Here is a 19,615-nt window from a genome sequence, read left to right on the forward strand (position 1 = left end):
GCATCTCATGCCAGGGGTCTGTTTCTAATGACCCTTTGTGATTGATCCTGTGGGGATATGGCTGCTCCCCAGCGCAGGTAGTGCTGCCAGACATAATGGCCAGGAACGCAGTGTATAGTTTATTTGTTCTTTCAAGTATTGACTGTGTCCAAGATTGCAGGAGTGTTTTTCTTTCCTTCTTCTTAGAAGTATTAAATTTGAGGGTGGGGAGAAGAGTTTTGATAGTTATAAAAATTTGCAAAAATTATTCCACATCTTTCCTCTCAGAAGAATCAAGATTTAGCTTCTCTGGATATTGGTAGCCAGTTTCCCAAAGAGATTGTGTTAATTATCCTCCCATTGGCAGTGCAGATTTCTGGTTACTGCATATTTTTGGCAGCTGTCGGTAATGTCAGTCTTTTTCATTATTGTCATTTTATACTCAGTGTCTAGGTAGTGGTACCACATAGCTTGGATTTGCATTTTCCTATTGACCAAGGAGCCAGAGCAGTTTATGAACGGCCATTTGGATTTCCCATTTCAGAGTGCCTGTTCAGTCTTTTGTCCATTTTCCCGTTGAGCTGATTCTCTCATACTTTTGGTTGAAATGCATTACATATTCTGAATATGGCTTTTGTCATTTGTAAGTATTATAGATATTTTCTCCCATGCTTGGCTTCCCCATTTGTTCTTTTATCATTGTTTTTCTTTCTTTCTTTTTTTTTTTTTTTTGTGGTACCAGGGATTGAACTCACAACTTCAGACCTGGTGCTTAGGCCACTGAGCTATATTCCCAGCCCTCCATTGTCTTTCATAGAATAGAAATATTTTATTTTAATGAACGTGAAAAGCTTCCAGTCTTTTCCTTTAGGGTTAGTACTTTTTAATACTTTGTTGAAGAAACCATTCCCCCCAAGGCCACACAATTATTCTCCTGTTCATTTCTGTGTGTTTGATTGCTTTACTGGGTCTGGTTTGATCATCTGTCTCCCCTGCCCCAGCCCCACTTAAGAATTCTACATGTTTTCTTGTATGACCCATGATCACAGTCCTTATTATCATGCTAGCTAGAAGTGCACCAGGTACCTGGGATTCTGCAATTCTTGGTGAAGAAAGATCATATCTATGATGCATTTGCCTTTGAGTGGAAGTAACCGAACCTAGAAAGCAGTGGCTCAGAACAAAGTGGGGCAATGATTCTCAGATTTGCTGCATGCAGAATCATCTGGAAGCTTTGAAAAACTGCATTTCAGGTCTTCACACCATAGCATTTCAACTTGAGGTTAGATCTAGGTAACAACAATTTATTAACTTCTCTGGTGAGTCCAGTGGGCAGCCAGAGATGGAAAGCACTGATTAGGGCTTGCTTTCCTTTAACTTCAGGAAAGCTCTGAAGTTAGGCAATTCAAGGTGGGAATGGCAGGTGGATAAAGCACTAAGGACCCAGGTCCCTCCCGCCACTAAGCTCTACAACCTCTTTGTCTTCATAGTCATAAACTAACTGCTAAAATCCCAGCCTTCAGATCCATACTCCATAGGATAAGAATGACAAAGAACTGAGGGTAAAAACCACACCTAACAAGTTATACTTAATTATTAATGGCAGGGCAGTCATCGCCTTGTCAGTCACATTCCCAATGTTATATTGGGAAATGTATTTATGGGGTTAAGTGCCTGTCATTCTCCAAAAGCTAGGATCCTATTAGTAAAGAAGAATGGAGAGTTGACACTGGGCAAACAAACATTTCTGCCTTTAAGGTATTTGTTAAGCAGAAGGCAATGAGCACCCATTAGAGAGTGTTTCTTTTTGTCTTAGACCATTTGTCTTAGACCATGTGTCTTAGACCAATATCCCAGTATTGGGATATCATACACTGAGTAGCTTATAAACAACAGAAATCATGCATGGCTCTGCAGGCTGCAAAGTCCAAGATGAAAGGCACTGGCAGAATGCTTTTCTGGTGATATTTCCCTCCCTGACTGCTTCTCACCATGACTCACACTGTGGAAAGGGCAGAGACCTCTCTGGGATCTCTTCTAGGGCAGCAATCCCATTAACAGGGACACCACTCTTACAACTGACTGAAAGTCCCACTAGCAAATACCATCACCTTGGTGTTAGGGCTTCAACATTGAAATTCGGAGGGCACCTAATCATGTGGACTGTGCCATCTTCAAATCTCTGAAACACCTCCAGGACATAGAAGAAACTTCTATGCCATGCAGTCTAATTATATATTTTTTATAATTCTTTTATTTTAAAGAGACAAAACCAAGCAAAGTAAAACAGAAAAGCCAATCAAAACAAAACAGTGTGTAAGTGATACAGATTTCAAAACAAGATAATAGGAAATCAATGATGGCTACCATAATGCCTCTCGTATTCAAAATAGCTGCCCATATCATCAGATATAGTGAAGTCAAACAAAACAGAACAGAACAGGGCTGGGGATTTAGCTCAGCGGCATAAGCACCTGCCTTGCAAGCAGGCAGTCGTGAGTTCGATCCCCGGTACCGATAAAAATGAAAAAGACAAAAAAAAAAAAAAAGAATAGAACAGAACAGAAGCAATAAAAACAAAGCAATGAACACAATACAGGACTTCAAAACAAGATGAGAGTAAATCCAAAATGCTTACCTTCATCTATCTTGTTATCTTTGAAATAGCTGCTCATGCCATCAGATACAATAAAATCAAACAAGACAAAACAGAATAAACCCAAGCCAAACAAAACAGTGAAAATGATACAGGACTTTAAACAAAATAATAGGGAATTAACAATGGCTATCACCTTCAGAAGGAGATTCTCCCCTAGCTGCCATAATGTGTATTATTATCCTACTTCTAAACAGATGATCAGACCACCGGCTTTAGACCTGCAAGGCCAATGAAACGCTAAACACTGAGAGCATCAAGTGGTATTTTACTTCAGTACCATCATCGCAGCCTGTGTTTCTCTGGATCGGCTGGTTGCTGACAGGGAGTTGGTGGGGGGACCTTGGCTCCTCTTGTCTCCCAGCCCATGTGCCAGAGGGGCTGGCGCCTCATTCCCCTATGTGTCGCTCACAGATGGCACTGACTCACAGGGAGGGGCTGTTGTCTGGTTCTCCCACACACTCTGATTATAAACAAAACAACAAGGTATTTTCTAAGGTGATCCAAGCATGTTTAGTTTCCTGTTTCCATATGCCTTATAGGAAACGAGGTTTTCATCATAAAGAAGTATATTTCTTTTCTTATTTCATGTTTCATCTTCAATTCCTAAGTCCCTTATAACTTAAAAACATATTTTTTAATGGCACAAGAACAAAGCAGCAAGAGCATTCAGGTGTTTTGAGGGATAAAGTGCGTGAGGTACCGTGTAGGGTGGGAACCAGCACCTTAGGGGCAGGCTTTGGAGATCACCCTTTCAGGGGGCGTCAGGTGCTTTTCCACCTTCTTCCTCTGCAATAAAGCATGCCTTCTTATTCCTGGCTGTTGCCCAGGTGTGGGCTCCAGTTCTTGGTTGTGGGCTTTTGCAAAGCCCGGATGTATCCTTATCACACTGAAGCCGGAGGTCAGGGGCTTCTGCAACACTTTGCCGAAAGGCTGAGGTCCAGGGGCATTGTCATAATGAAGGCACAGGAGGTAGGAAGCAAGATGTCCAGCCCCAACCAAAGCAGCTTAAAAAGGCACACAAGGCCAAAAGACAGAGCACCAGAGGCCTGAGATCCAAGCTGCAGTCACTGTGAACAGCAAGCTAGGTACCACGCAAGTGGGGAAGCTGGGAGGACATCCTGGGCTGTCTTCTGCTGTTCTAATGAAATACCGGAGGCTGGACAATGTATAAAGTAAAGATTTATCTCACAGTTTGAGGGGCTGAAGACTGACATTTGGTGGTGGTATCTGGCCTCTGGCAAGGATCTCATGGCAGATGCCATTATTACAGGAGCAGGCACAAGAGGGGTCACCTGGTGAGATAGGAAGCCCGAAGCTGGGAAGGCAAGGGCCAGGCCTCTTCTTTTAAGGTTATGAAAACCAGGTCCCAGAAGAGCTAGGCTGGTTAGTGCCTTCGTGACATCACTGCCTCTAAGAGGCAGGGCCTCTTAGAGAATGCGTCACCTCTTAACCTCTTAAGGTCACCTCTTAACCCTGCCACACTAGCGACCAAGCTTCAACTGGGGACCAGTGAGATGAGCCACACCCAGACCATGGCAGAGGAGAGGTGAGAGCTGGGCCCTCCTGTGTGCAGAGACAGACAGCGTGCTGGCTGCTCCATGTCAGATGCTCTGTCTACGGTATGGGCAGTCAGATCCTTTGCAGCAGGCGGCTCTGAGCCAGGTGTGGGGATCAGCACCGAAGTGGGAGTGGGAACTCTGGGAGAAAGGACAAGGTGCTTGAGGAGCAAGAGGACCTGACCTCAGGGTCACTGATGAGGCAGGGCAGGAGGAGGCTAAAGGCTGAGAAGAAGCAAGCAAGACCTGGGACACCTCACCCAGGAGGGTGCAGCCCAGCACAATGCTCGGCAGAGCTCTATGCTCCTGTGGGGAAATCTAGACTTGGAAGAAAGTCAGGTTTGGGGACTCATTGGTCCTGTGAACAAACATCCATTTGGACAGCCGAAAATGCAAGTAGAATTCCCCCACCAACCTCCCACCTGCCTTTCAGTGGGTTCCAAACAGGAGACTTTCCATCATCACATGCATGCACTGTATTTTTCTTTTGATGAAGTTAGAATTAGCTGTGTTTGCTTTGTTTTGCTTATTTCTTTTTGCTGGCTATGTTTTATTTGTTCTTTTCCTTTAAAGAGGATAGCCAAAGATATAGGCAGTATTCAATAAAACAAATTAGGTAAAACAAATTCTAAGACACTGTGATGACACATGCCACATTTAAACTAATTTCATTCATTCTTGCCTTGGGGTGGGCAGTAAATCAGTCAAAATACACAGTAAAAATAAAAAGTATTTTATGTATATCACTTCTGAGCTAAAATAATATTGTACCTCAGTTACTTTTATGCATGAGTCTAACACAGTTGTTTTTTTTTTAAATAAATACACTTAAGACTGTAATAAAGTACTTAAAACTGTAATAAGACTGTAATAAAGATTGTAATAAAGTAATTCCTAATTTTTCTTTGTAGATAAATCAAGCACCTCTAAAATACAAGTTCCTGCACAGTGAGTACTTTGTTTCAAATGAACACTTTGGTAGATGGAGACAATCTTGGCAGAAGTTGATGGGACTGTGATGGTTGATACATTGTGTCAATTTGAGAAGTTTAGAAGTTTAAGGGAGAGACTCAGCAGGGAGCCAGGATTTTTACTTTGTAAACATCCTCATCCTATGCAAGAGGAGGGCACAGAGATTTTGTGAGTGTTACCCCTGTCCTGGGGATCAGTGGTGGCCTGGGCACATGGCCTCCAGCTGCCAGTTTAGCAGGAATTCCCACTACATTCAGAAACCCTTCCTTGCTTCCTCTCTCCCCAAGCTTCTGGTCCTTGCTCTCTCAGTTTCTAGGGGCTCAGCATCCTCTCTCCCGCTAAAGAACTTGTCCAAGCCATTCATGTGCTTTCCTGCCCGGCCGACTGGTCCTTCTGACCTCGCCGCAGGCCTAGTTGGTGAGTGCTGGGAGAACCGGAACAGTGCTTCCAGCTGAGCCAGGCTGATCCGACCTTTCTCTCCTCCTCTCGGCCTACTGAGTTGGAGATCAAGCTTTTCCGTTCTCACAGGGACACAATACTATTCCAGTTACTTAATTTGTCCACGACACCAGTGGGCTCATGCTGGGCACTGAATCGAATACATCCCATTAGAAAGGAATCAAAATCAAACCCTTGATTCTCTTTCCTGTCCTTTTCCACCAGCTTCTCGATGCTTCTTCAGGTGCTGTCTGCCCCGTTCAGAGTTTGACTAGCTTGCCTTTCTTAGCAGGTTTCTCTTTGCTTTGTTCTTTCCAGGTGGAAAGATCTATAATAAGTTTGGGCTCATAGTAATGGTTCACTTCACTCTCCCTCCAAACCAAGTTATCTAAGTGTGACTGTGACCTTGTTGTGTAGTTACACGGGTGACCACATTCCAGGTCACCATGCTCCTTTTCACTGTGATCTGCGTGCTGCCCGCAAGGCTCAGTGGTGTAATCGGTATCAAAAGCAGGATCTTCCAGGTGCTTCTCTTGGTCTCCAAGCGAGGAGTTTGAGGATCCATTTGTTCTTCTTTATCAGTGACATCAGTCAGGGCTCTTGGGTCAAGCTGAACTTCATCAATATCAAAGTTGTTGGGCAGAGACCAATCGTGCTCAGAAAAGCGACAGTCGTGGTATCTTTCCCAGTTGTAAATGTGACCATGAGTTGCATCTCGGATCAAAATATCACCAACTTCATCCTCCACGTGGAGAGGAGAGGTGGAGATGGGATCATGCATTGGGAAAGCACGTGTGCTCATGTGCAGGTGAGGCAGGGCCTCCTCTGTGTCGCTGGTCCAGGGGTTAAGTGTCAGCACCTGCTCCAGGAAGTCCGGTGTGTAGAATCCTCACAGCTGTCCACTTAGTTCGGCAATGCTGCACCCTCATGCACAGCTGGGACCCAGCAGGGGAGTTGGGAGCAAATGGGGTCAGAATCTGGAAGGTAGGGCTCTGTCTGGGCTCTGGAAGAGGACGCAGAAGAGCAGAGAGACAAACCCTCACCTAAGGGTCAGGGCAGAAAAAGGGAGGCGAGATAGAAGGTTCAAGTTCCCCTTAGACTGTGAGCAGATTGTACAGGAGAAAGGGCACACTTAATCTAATTGTGTTTTATAGGTTGACTATAACTTGCTTTTTAAAAAAATAAACATAAAGCCACACATGGTGGTGCAAGCCTGTAATCCTAGGACTCAGGAGGCTAAGGCAGGAGGATCACTGTGAGTTTGAGGTCAACCTGGGCTACAAAGTGAGTTCAAGGCCAGCCTGAACTACACAGAGAGACCCGGGCTCAAACAGCAAACAAACAAGCTGAATGTTATGTGATTGCCACAGAGCCTGGACAGGTCTGGGGTAGAACAGAGCTGCCATGAGGGTGAAGGAAAGAAAACAGACTCCCAAGCTGACCGGGCCACTTCCTGCCACCCAGAGCCCTTCCTAGTCACCTTCTGTCCCGTATGAAGGGGCAGAAGTTCCTAGGAAAAATGCATGCTAGGCCAAGGGTCGGAATGGCTCAGACAGCAACAAAAACAAGAGAGAAACACAGAAAGTGAGAAAACACACCCGGGCTTCAGCATCCACTCGGTCGCTGCTCCCGGTACTAACCAATCTCAACTCCTTTCCTGTCTGCCTCAGCTGGCTTGGGAGAAGCCTGACCACAAAACACCAAACAAACAAGGACCCAGGCTTTGGGAAGCTCCCTGGGCCATGCTGCTATTGTTTGAATGTGGTTTGTACATACACACACACACACACACACACATGCACGCACGCACACTCACATGCACACACACACACACAACATACACATGTACACATGAGTTTAATACCCAGGGCTTTATGTTAATGCTATTAAGAGACAGAAAGCTTAATCCTACTGTGGTGCTTTGAGGAGTGATTAGATTAGATTATTGGGGTATAATCCTTGTGATTTACTCCTGGTGGCTGCGTAGGGAAAGAATGCACACAGGCAGAAACACACGTGGTGGGTGACAAAGCTCAAAGCAGCCATCAGGAGAGCCAGGGCCGCAATGTTTATTTAGACCTTGGCCCTCAGAAGAGTGAGCTAAATAAGCTTCTTTTCCTCATAAAGTAGCCTGTCTTGGGTGTTTTGTCACAGTAGTGAAAAGCTGACTAAGATAGTGGTTGATTTTATAAAATAGGACATGAAAACTTGGCTTCTCTAAGTACTTATATATGATACGTATAATAGGTAATATGTAAAATTAGTATATTTGTCATGAAAATAATATATACTGTATTAATGTAGTAGGATATACATTTTACTATTAGTATATTAATGTAGGAGCTATGTTAACGTAATCTGTAGTACTATGTAAATGGTACTGTGCAGCACATATATTAATAACATATGAGCCATCTGTTCACATGTGGCTGGGATGCTGAATGCAAGGTCCAGGATTCAAGCCAGGCCTGAAGACGCAGTCCCTTGGTTCAGATGTAAGACAGCGGTTACCGGGGACCTGGCTAAGATCCTCGACTGTCTGTATGAGGGGTACGGCAAAGGGTGAAGTAAGAGACCAAGACAATTTAGTAAAGCATAACAGGGGGCTACAAGGTCAATGCCTTAGGATGAGCAAGACAAGGACTCTTAGCTCACCGCTATTTTATTAGGCCTGGGGTAGGGGTAGCCGTCCAGACTAGGACAGCCTTAGAGGGCCTCTAGACTTATAGTTCATGGTCCCCCACAATTGGTAACTAGGAGAATTGCACAAAAGTTGGAAAATGGGGTCCCAAAGCAAGATGCAGCTGGGAAGTGTATACCATCTGGTCTTCCTGTTAGTTACAAAAAGGGGAAAGCAGCAGTGGAGTCAAGATTTCAATGTCTTTCTTCTGCAAAAGCAGAAGATGTGCTGCTGGGCGTCCATTCCCAGGAGTGGCCGCTGGCTGGAGCTGGATAGCAGCTATCTCTGTAGACAAGATGGGTGCTGGCCTGTCCCACAGTCCCCAAGACTCCCTGCTGTTCCCCTGATTGGGGGGGGGGCTGTCATTTAACCTTGTGCTCAGGTGCTCATCACTGGCTTGGATGATCTGTGTGTGTTCACGGACAGCCCTTTGACCCCCCAGGGTGTGGGGTCCTTCAGAAGCACACACTCTGTAATAGAGTGAACCCCCTGAGTGGAAATAACAAGCCACAATGGGGAGCATGTGTTCAGCTATGAGAGAATCCTCCCCCAAGAAATCTGGGGGGATTTTGCACGGGATGGCTGTAGTGTCCCTCGTCAGCACAGTGTGAACACCCACATGTTCTGCATGCTGTTAGAGCTGAGCCAGGAACTGTTCTGCACGGGAAAAGGGGCACTTTTATATTTCCCTGAAGTCATTAAATTTAGTGTTACAAATAGAAATGGCCTCGAACTGTAACCTAGCTTCAAGCCGAATGCACAAGATGATCACTGGGTGGTAGTAATTTTTCTCTCTCCTGTTTATAAGTTTTAACATCGCCCAGAAAAACTGTAACCTTTCTGGGAGAGATGGTTATTTAGAAAAATGTGCTTTTTGTTTCTTGGCCTATGTGTAGAGCCATTTAGGGAATAACTATGTTTGCACCATAAGGTTTTTTCCTTCTTCTTCTTCTTTTTTTTTTTTTTTGGTGGAAAGTTGTTTTTGCAACAGACACACATTTAGTGTCTTCACCTTACTGCATCTCTGTTGGCGGCAAAGTGAAACACGAGTAAGAAGTGAAAGTTAGCAGCTTCAGCTTCCCGTCTAGGAGCATCTATTAAAAAAGAGAGACTGTACCTCCTCAAAGACCAGGCCTAGCACCCCACAGGTGCTGTCATGAGTAGAGACTGTGTTATTCTTAGGATCCAAGATGACTCCGCAAAGTGACCCAGGCTTGTGTCCCCAAGAGATGAAGTGGACAGCTGCAGGCTACTTCCTCTGCATTTCTCCTTGGGTTGTGCCTTCATGCATGGATCAGATCATTACAAGCATCCATGAAGCGCACCTGGGCGAGGCCTCTACAGCATCATCCTGTGGGTATAGTTAGTGTAAGACCCAAGAGGAAAAGAAAAGGACAAGTTGTGGTAAGTGGCAGAAAAATTCATGCAAACTCTGTGAGGCATACAGGGGCCGCAGTCCCAGAGCAGGCCAGCTTGCTCTGGCTTTCGGCCTCACCCCTGCTGTGTCCTTCATTTCCCTCTGTACTTTCTCCTCTGCCACCTCCCCTCCAGCTCCTTTGGGTGCAGGAGGCAGACTTTGCATGCTGAGTTGCAGTCTTAGTTGGCTCCTGGCCATGACATGGCCTGGCCAAGGCACTCTGTGGGTAATCATTTCTTCTAATGTAAAAGAAGATACAGCCCAGAGAGACCTGAGGTGTCTTCTCCCTCCAAGAGTTCTCGTTCTAGACCTAAAACACTGGCAGATTTTTTAGCCTTCCTACATAATAATTTGCCCTGAAGCAATAGTGATACTGAACTTAGCCTGTGTCTAAAAGATCCAGTACATCAGTAAAATACATGTCTGAAAGCTTCCCACAATTGTGTTTAGTTCCTGCAAAACTCCTTGTGCTCTTTTTTTAACCTTTTCAGAGGATGGAAGTAGCCTGTCTCGTAATTAAGAACACAGACTCCGGCAAACTGCCCAGGCTGCATCCCAGCTCTGCTACTCTCCAGTTGTGCAAATTAATGTAAATTACATGTTTAACTTCCTTTGCCTAAGTTTTCTCATCTGTAAAACAGGCAGAATGAGAGCCCCAACCTCTTAGGTTGTAAAAATGAAATGATCTTAAAACACGCATAACGTTTTTACTGTGATATTTGGCAAAGTGTAAACATGGCTAGTTTTACATTATTTTGTTTTCCTCTATGATTACAGAAAAATAGCAGAGGCCTCAGGAATGGTTAGAAAGATTGAAAGGACGTGCCAAGGAAGAAGATGCAGGCGGTCATGGGGGAGATCATGATTCATCGGTTAGATGCCCTCTTCCTCCCTGTTAATATTTCTTACCTTGAAAAACCAAACCAGAAAGCCTTCACACTACTCTGCAGAGGCATGACTCGAGCTCCCTGTTTTCACCTCCTCCCACCTCCTTGACAAACTATCATGTTGCCTTTAAAGCCAGTGCTGTGCCATGGGCATGGTTCTCCAGAAGGTGACCAGCAGACTGGATCAGTCAGGTAAACCCCAGTGCTTCTGTGTCCCCCTCCATCGTCCTGCACCTTGCTTGTGTCACCAGACCCTTTTTGTAGGTTCTCATGTTACTTTCCCTCCCTGCCAGAGAAAACCACTGAACATGCATCTCCTGAAGGTCAGAGTCAGCGGAACTGGGGTTGAAGTCCCCCCGTAATCACCAAAGACCTCCAGGTAATCCTGCTTTAAGGTTTGGGATGTAGTCTTTTTTTTTTTTTTTTTTTTTTTTTTTCATTTTTATCGGTACCGGGGATCGAACTCACGACCGCCTGCTTGAAGGCAGGCGCTTATGCCGCTGAGCTAAACCCCCAGCCCCGTGCTTTAAGGTTTGGCATAGCTCTGATACTGGGCTCAAAAATCTCCATGCCATATCTGCCTGCTTCTCTCGTCTGCCTCCTCAACAGCCCTCAGTCAGGATCAGTCAGCTCCTCTCACCCACAAAGGGACTGTCCCCCACATCTCCTGACCCACAGCGTCTACCAGATCATGCCCCAAAGGGCTCTGGATTCTTGTTATTGACCGAACATCATCCAGATGCTTTTATGTTAGCACTGGTGCATCTTAAAAAGGAACAGCAACAACAACATCAGAAAGAATCAGACCCCTGCCCCATGGCTCTGCAGCCTCATTTCTTGCCACCCTCCCGCCCCTACCCCTGCACCCTGCACACGATAAACAACTGTGTGCAACCGTGTGTACCGCAACGGACTTGGACCTAGCACAAGGAAACCAGTTGGCAATATGTGTTGAACAGGAAAATATGATACCGAGTCAAGTAGTGACTGTAATGAGAAGTAACTTTTCCTTTTGTGCTTGGGAGAGGAGGAAATTGGCAAGGGAAGGTTTACCTTGAAATTGAAGCACTGCACTGAAAGGAGCAATTATTCCAAGTTTCTGGGTGGACTGTACTTTCCCTGGGGCAAAAGTCTCTACAGGAGGCCAATTAAACAATAAAACATAAACACCAGGAAGGTGATTAGGTATTTTTTTCTACTCTTATCAGATTTTTCTAATAAAAAAAAATCCAGTTCTCATTGGAGGTGAGTTCTTCTAGGCACTTTCCAATACAATTGCAATTTATTTTTCTATTAGCAGAAGTTTTTATACTTTTTCCCTTATAAGTCCAGGATGACAAATCCATATCAAACCAGAAATGTCAGAGTCCATACTAGGAAGTTCTAATTCCAAAGGGCACCCTCTCTGTGACAGCTGAATGGGCACACACTGGTGACTGGTGAGATGGGATTCAGGTTAGAAAATTAGAAAAATAATAAAAAGTAATATGGTGTAAGTGGTTCCAATATATGCTGAAAGAGGATTTATGTGCATGATCTGGTCATTTATAGCATTTTGGCTTTTGATAAAAAGAATGAAACAGAAGTATTATATTCACGATTACTAGACACAGATCATGTTTTGCCCTCTTTGTGATAGTTTTAGACACTGTACTGGAAAGCCACACATTTCTCGGACCTTGGCCTCAGGATCTCTGGCTACCTTCATGGGTTTTTCACATGTGGCCTCTCTGCCCCTTCTTCGCTCCATATGCAATGTCTGAAGTTTGAGTTTAAAATGAAATCAAGTATAATTACCTACTTTCTTTTCAACACATGAGTGTCAGGAATGCAGAATATCTGAACACATAACATACCATGGATCATGGAGAAGGCGTGTAGGTGTGAGCCTAGAGTATTTTTATGGTTTGTGTTTGAATTTGCACACGTAAACCTGCACACGTTTTACAGGAGCTCGCAATCCTTCATGACCTTGTCTCTAAGCCACTAGAAGTGAGAGCTGATGAGTTCTGTTGGTCCCAGTTTGGGCCACAGCTTCCCCATGGGAAAGGGTCCAAGTGTTAGGGCTCTGTAGTGTGCTCTTTGGGATAAGCGTGCCGTGCTCCCAGAGCATACTCTGATTATCTGACTGTGTGTCTGTGTACACCTGGATTCACAACAGGAGAGTGACACTCAGGAAATCCCACTCATCTGGCATGTAAAAGCTTCAGATAATGGAGTCCACAGGGACAAAGTGTCCTTGCTGATGAAAGGCTGGAGCCCGTGTTGTGGTGGTGAAATAAGTTAGCATGACACATCAGAGTGAGCTGCCAGAAGCTGGCCTGCGCCCCAAGAGGGAACAGGAACCCAGCAGGTGCAAGACTCAGGTTCCTCTGGAAAGGCACCTCTGAGTGTGACTCAACTGCACTCAGGTTTTGCATCCCTCTCTTAAAATGGTTCTTCCACTCCTCAATATGGGAAGGACTTGCTGAGTGCCCTGCCGCCTCCAGGTTGAGATCTGAACATCGATCTTCCTTTCTGTCCCTGCTCAGAGGCAGAGGCAGGTCACTCTCCTGAAGCTCATCTTCAGGGAGTGTTTGTTAAGTAGGTAAAACAAATTTCTGTCAAAAAGACTTTTAAAGATTTTTTAAAAATAGGCTTACTGTGTACTCCTACCTTATCTTGGAAGCTGCTATTTATACTTCTAAGATTTTATTTTTGAAGAGCATTCAAACACTGTATCTGTCCTCCTAAACTCCTTATATGGCTGTAGGCTTGAAGGAGTCTATTGAATGGAGTGTTCATAATTCTAGAAGATTCTTTCTTTGAAGAGACACCTTAATTTTCTCTTCTTAAGTGATGTCATTTTCAGTTGCCTGTGAGGCGTTAATATTAGAACATTCAGTCTTGTCCTGGAGAGATCTCTTTCTCCTTTATCCTACATTAAGCCATGTGATTTTAATCTTAAAGCATTTCAAAGTTTAACTTAGAATGTAAAACAAAAACAGTGAGCAAATAGTTATTAGTGCTTTTAGTAGAGATATATAGATTAGACATGATGTAGCTGCTCAGTCAATTTTTTGATGATTTTTATATGACTTTTTAATTTTTATTTATTCAGTTTGGTGCCAGGAATCAAACTCAGGATCTTGTGCTTGCCAGCCAGGCACTGTGCTGCTGAGCTATATCCCTGGCCCTTAATTTTTATATAGGTAGAAATATGATAACAACTGTAACTGGGACCAATGTCAAAGGATTTCCTGTACCAAATTTGTCCTTTTTCCATATGGTTTATGTTGAAAAATTCACATCTGACTATTTATGTCTTTATATTTTTTATCACGTGCAGTACCTCATGTTAAAATATTCACCACTGAATATTTTTGTTATAATGCTGATTCTCTGTTCAGAAATCTTCAGTGGTATCCTCTTACCCAAGACCCAAGCAAGAGGTACAAACTCTGTGGCCTGCCATTTTCCCCATGAGGCCTCTGTTCATGCCCTCCGTCTGGGCCAGGCCATCTTGCCTCAGTACCTGGCACACCAGGGATGCGCTGCTCTCTTTGTGACCTCTGTGACCCTGAGTATGTGTGCTCCTTCTCTTGTAATGCCTATCTTCTTCTCCCGTACACCTGTTCCAAATCCTACTCCTGTTCTTCCAGGCTCAGATCAAATCTTTCTCTTTCTATGAACTTCTGTTTCATTCTTAGGTGACCGTTTGTAGGAAGGCTCTCAAGTGTGTAGGAGATGGTGATGAATAGGACGGTCCCTGCCCTCGGGCAGTGTAACAGCTGAATGAAGCTGCCAGATGAATCAGCAGATAAAGCACTGTGCCCAGCCCTTCTCACATATGAAGATGCAGAGAAAAGGGTCGCATTCATCATGGCATCCTGGACTCTTTGTATCTGGTGGGGTCCAGCTCCCCTGGGTCCCACTGAGCCACTTCAAAGCCTGGGCACTCTTAAGCTTGTCCTCCCTTCAGCCTACATGTAGCACGCCTGCCTGGAAAAACTAAGAGATATTACATGGGAAATGCACTGGTAGGAGTAGGGGCCTTGAGTGTGGGTCCTTCTCCCAGCTTGGGGTATAGGAGGGTTACCTGGGGTGGTGCCATCAAGCTGGGTCTGGGAGGATGTTAGCAGGCCCTAAAAAGATGACAGCAAGGAATCTACCAGAGACCACTGCGTGGGAGAGAGCACAGCTCAGCTCCTGGCAGGCACGAGACACGAGGGTCCCGACTGTTTCTCTATCTTTCAAAGTGCTGAGGGCTCTGGGCAACACCACTGATTGATAGAGAAGTCCCTACAAGTGACACTGGTATGACAACTGCCAGGACACTGCCGAGATACATTTGAGGAGCAATGGGAACGGGAGAGGTATGTTCTAGAGTGCGTGTGAGTCGCGCTGTGGCTGGAAGATTGGACAGGTTTTATAGGTTTTCTCATCTTTCCAGGACAGATCTCTTTGTTTATCTTGAAAGAATGCCAAGTATGTTTTTTTTATTTGGACGCCCGGCTGGTTGTTTCCCGTCACCTCTAGCCTTCTTGCAAGCTGCCTTTCTACAGCCTGCCCTGTGCTGCCAGGGCAGGCCGGCTGCATTCCAGGCTGCACCACCAGCTGGATTTCTATTAGGTTCTGCAGGGAGGAGGCACTGTGGGATGGAAGCCAAAGGAAGGAGGGGGGCTTCCTGCTTCTGTCTCTCTCCACACGAATGTGGCAGTTGTTGCAGGTGTCGGTCACAGCTGCAAGAGCAGTGGGGGTGGGGCAGTTCCTGCCTGCAGCTGTGGGGGCTCCCAGAAGCAGCAGCTTAGGAGAGAGGTGCACCCACAGATGCAAGCTCGGGAGCACCAGCCAGGGCCTTAGCTGGTCCCTGGGGGTCTCTTCCTCTCTCCATCTCTGTCCTCCTCCTCTGCTTCATCTTCCATTTCTACTTCTCCTTCCCCATCCTCTCCTGCATTCCCCCTCTTCCTCTCCTCACTCTTCCTCTTCATCTTCCTCCTTTTTCCTAACTGGACTCTGACAGATGCACTGACTTATAGTGGAAATATTCAGTTACCCTAAAACAAGGTAAAGAAACACCTGAGGCACGAAAAGGTAGCATATATTTTGTTGTCCAGATACCCATAACCCCAGGAATTGAGTCATGGCTTGAGATGCATTATGTGAGTAGAGGGTTTTATTCTATTTGCAGTGCATTGATAGAGTATCTGCAATTGAAGTGCTGAGATTGGTTTCATACATGGGTGAATTTCAGATGCATAGTTGTTGATCCAGCATCTCTTACAAGCACCAGATTCACAAAAGAAAAAGAAAAAGCAAATTCTCAAAGCTCTATGATTCTCTGGCACGCAATTCTCATCCATCGTGTCCTCTGAGTGTACATCGAATACAATATAAACAAGCGAGTTGGCTTTAGTGGTGTGGCTAAGTCACTTACAAGGAAAGAACAATCCTTCCAAGCTTCTTAAAACCATCTTAGCAGAGACTTCTGCTGCCACAAAGCATTGCTGACTGTTCTAACAATACAAGGAAGGCCGCCCATTCCCAGCAAGATTGTTGGTTTCTCTTTTATTTTAGGGTTTTCTTGGGGTGAAAAAAATTAGTAATGTCTTGCATATATTTGGAAGCACCACTGGCCACGGCACTGACAAGTTTTTACATTGCATCCCTAGTAACCATGCATTCTGGTTTTTTCCTGAATAACTTGATAGATACATCCGCCCCGAGGATGGGCCTGTGAAATAGGACAGGTGTATTGCAAAGGCATCTTTGATGAGTGAAAGTGTGGAGGAGAAGCATGAAAACTAAAAATAAAAGTAATTTAGGTCTCTGCTAAATTCATCTGTCCTTATCTGGATAAGCCTTCATGTCCACATGTGAAATGTGGTGGTTGGTTTGTTTCTTGTTAATTTCTTGGGTCTCATGTGCCCTATTTGGTGACACAAGCAGAAATAATTTTTCACACTGAGTCTGAAACATTGTAGCCGACAAAGGATTAATAGTCCTTTATGGCCCATCTTGGTCCCAAGTCTGCTATAGTTTCTAGATGAAAGCCATAAAATGTACTGCCTAGCAATTAGCAATGTACCACCTTGACAAAGCCAGGAGCTAGTTGGGTGCAGTGCTGCCTACCTGTGAGTCTGGAGCCCCAGAGGTTGGGGCAAGAGGATTTAAGTTCAAGGCCAGCCTGGTTACACAGTGAGTTTGAGGCTAGCTTAAGCTACATATTGAGACCTGGTCTCAAAAACCCCAAGCAAACCCTAGGAAGGCACATATTCCAATTTCTCAAACAAAACAGGAGCTGGGTTGGGGTGTACATGCTATCACTAATTACTCAGGAGGCTGAGGCAGGCGGGTTGATAGTTTGAGGCCAGCCCTGACAGTTTAGCAAGACTTCCAGCTCTAAACAAAAGCAGCGAACAGACAAACAAGCACGGGAGAACCTCCTGATGTGATTCCTCTTGAGGCTCATGCATTAAAAAGATTCCACTTGAGCAAGTAGCCACAGCACCCAAATCACATCTATAAATACTCACAAATGATGCAAGTTTGATTGTTTATGTGCGGAGAGAGGTAGGGTCGAAAAGAACCAGAGACTCTGCTTGATTTCTTGGAAGCTGATTGATATAGGCATGGCATCACCGGCAACCAACTACTCACCCACAAAGAGATAAAAGGAAAAGATTCATTTCCTGTGTGTAGTCTGTTTTTAGCTCAAATGTCACTTCCAGGAAGCCTTCTCTGCCCAGAGAATCTGATTAATGGCCCCATCCTATCTGCTGTCCCAGCTCTGTGTGGCACTGCCCTGTGGTTTAATTACTTATCTCCATCTCCCACTAGTCTGTGTGTACTTCATGGTGAGGTACCAGCTGCCTCTGTAGTCACAGCCACTCAGGAATATTTGTGGGATAATGAAAGTATTGCCAGACACACCAGCTTTGTTGGGGACATGTTATAGAATGCTGAGGTCACAGGCAGAATTTCTTGGCTTATGATCTTAGCAGCACTGTGATACAAAGGTCCAGAGAAGACAAAAACTACAGAAGGAGATGAGAAAAAAAGTATAGATAAGACAAACTGTTGAGGAAAATATACAAAAGAATTCAGTGGAGCTCACTAGGTCTGGACTGACTATCCTTCATTGATAACTAGACAGTGATCCCAGAGGCAGTTGGAAAGTTCAGCATTGTGTACTTGTACAGAATTAAGATGAATCATTAATTCTCAGCCATCCTAGGAAGGCACATATTCCATGGGGTTCCAGTTTCTCAGGGCAGTTATCTGAAATCCACATCTCGCTCAGCAACAATGGGAACAGACTGACACAAGTGTAACTGTAACACAGATTTCTTAGAAAACTGCAGGTTGGGGCAGCCACAAAGTGTCACAAAGGTCCCCAAAGCAAAGCAGTTGTGTTGTTTATGTTTGCTTGTTGTTTTCTGTGGATTTTACCACTAACTAGAGTCCAGGGGGGAATAAACAGTTGAGTTTATAACTGAAGCCTTTCTTTTCTTTTCCTGACATATATCTCTCCTTACAGCATGCATGTGACTGCTGTCACTTCCTTCCTCCATGAGAGAAAGTAGAAGGGACATTTAAAAATATTCATCCACTCAACAAAATTTTGCCATTGCTCAAGCTGAGAGTAGAGCAAGAGTGTTAGAGTTCCATGAGGGCCTAGAATTCTGAGTTTTCTGATATAGTCAGTTACTATTTGCCTAAATTACTCTTTCTACCTTCCAAATGACTTAATTTCATAGGACCGCAGTTTTTTCCTCAGTAAAACAGGGAGAATAGCTACTTGCTCTGGTTGGCCTTTTGGGCAAACCTATGGAAACGGCTTGAGAATCTGTCCATCTGTCTGTCTGCCTCTTTCATCAAATGACAATATTTTTTTCATCTGCAAGGAGCAGTTTGTCACTAAGAGCACTGTATAGCAAGGCCTGGGATCATCTATTCCCAGGAGCTATTTTAGATATAACATGGCAAACAGTGTATCAAAAATTGTATCCTGGAATGGCCTCAGTCTTTATTGCTCATATCTGTCATGAGGTCTGTGGCCAGCTTGGTCCCTGGCCATGCCTTCATCATAGAGCATGGGAACCCTGTCTCCACATCCACCAAAGTAGAGAGCAGAGTTGTCACCGGGAGTCATAGTCGCCATTCTCATTATGTCCGCAGTGGGGAATCATCTGTCTGATTCCTCTTAATCGGCGGGAGATTTGAGAAGAGTGTGTTTCTTTGTGCACTTTTCAGTTTAACAGCCATGGAGTGAAACCTGACCATGGAAGAGCTGAAAAACCTATGTGTGTCATAATTAATAATTATTATAACCTTAAGGAAACAATAAAACAATAAATGAGTTTTGTCAGGGGAGAAAACATTCTGATTGATGATGCTGGCATTTTCAGTGTTTGAATTACAGCTGTGAAGGATCTATTTATTACCTTGGGAGCTTATAAGGAACAAGGCTTTCTTTGATGATTGGTCCTCGATTCCCCGTAAATATTACCTTGCAGGGTTGATGTAAACATTTCTGTACCAGTGAAGAGATCAGTGAAATTTGGACCCAGGTCTATCACTTAGCAGCTGTGAGACTAGCTTCTCTGAGCTCATTTCCTCATATACAAAACAGGGATTGGGATATGACATGATGCAGTTAAGATTTTACCACTGTGCTTGGTTTATGGCAAGGACACAGGCATGGTTACTAAGAGACTAGGGGCAACCTAGCCAGATCTTCTGTGGTTATCCATCTGGTTCTAAAGTAACCTCAAACTTTAGGAAATAGTGCTAGATTAGGACTGGGGGCCCAGGAGGAAGGAGAAGAGAATGGCCGTGGCGTAGTGGAGAAATCAGGGACATGGGTACACAAATAGCGTGCATTTAAATCCTGCTTATATTTGTTCTGCCCAGTGGCTTATTAAATCATTGTCCCTGCGTCCCTGTCGCCTCCTCGCTAGGTTGGAGGCAACGACTCCCACCGCTGGGGACAGTCAGTTAAGAGGCGACCTGGGATCGCGGGGCCTTGAAGGCGACTGCTGGGCT

The 19,615-nt window shown here is 44.7% G+C and overlaps 1 pseudogene; it reads right to left on the minus strand.

Moving 5' to 3' along the window:
- Nucleotides 1-5,359: 5,359 nt before the first annotated feature.
- On the minus strand, nt 5,360-18,722 carry LOC100712654 (mitogen-activated protein kinase 6-like; annotated as a pseudogene).
- Nucleotides 18,723-19,615: the final 893 nt, after the last annotated feature.

Source organism: Cavia porcellus, unplaced genomic scaffold (genome assembly GCF_034190915.1).
Source record: "Cavia porcellus strain 051 isolate PalLab524CR breed Dunkin Hartley unplaced genomic scaffold, mCavPor4.1 scaffold_18, whole genome shotgun sequence".
Classification (NCBI taxonomy): domain Eukaryota; kingdom Metazoa; phylum Chordata; class Mammalia; order Rodentia; family Caviidae; genus Cavia; species Cavia porcellus.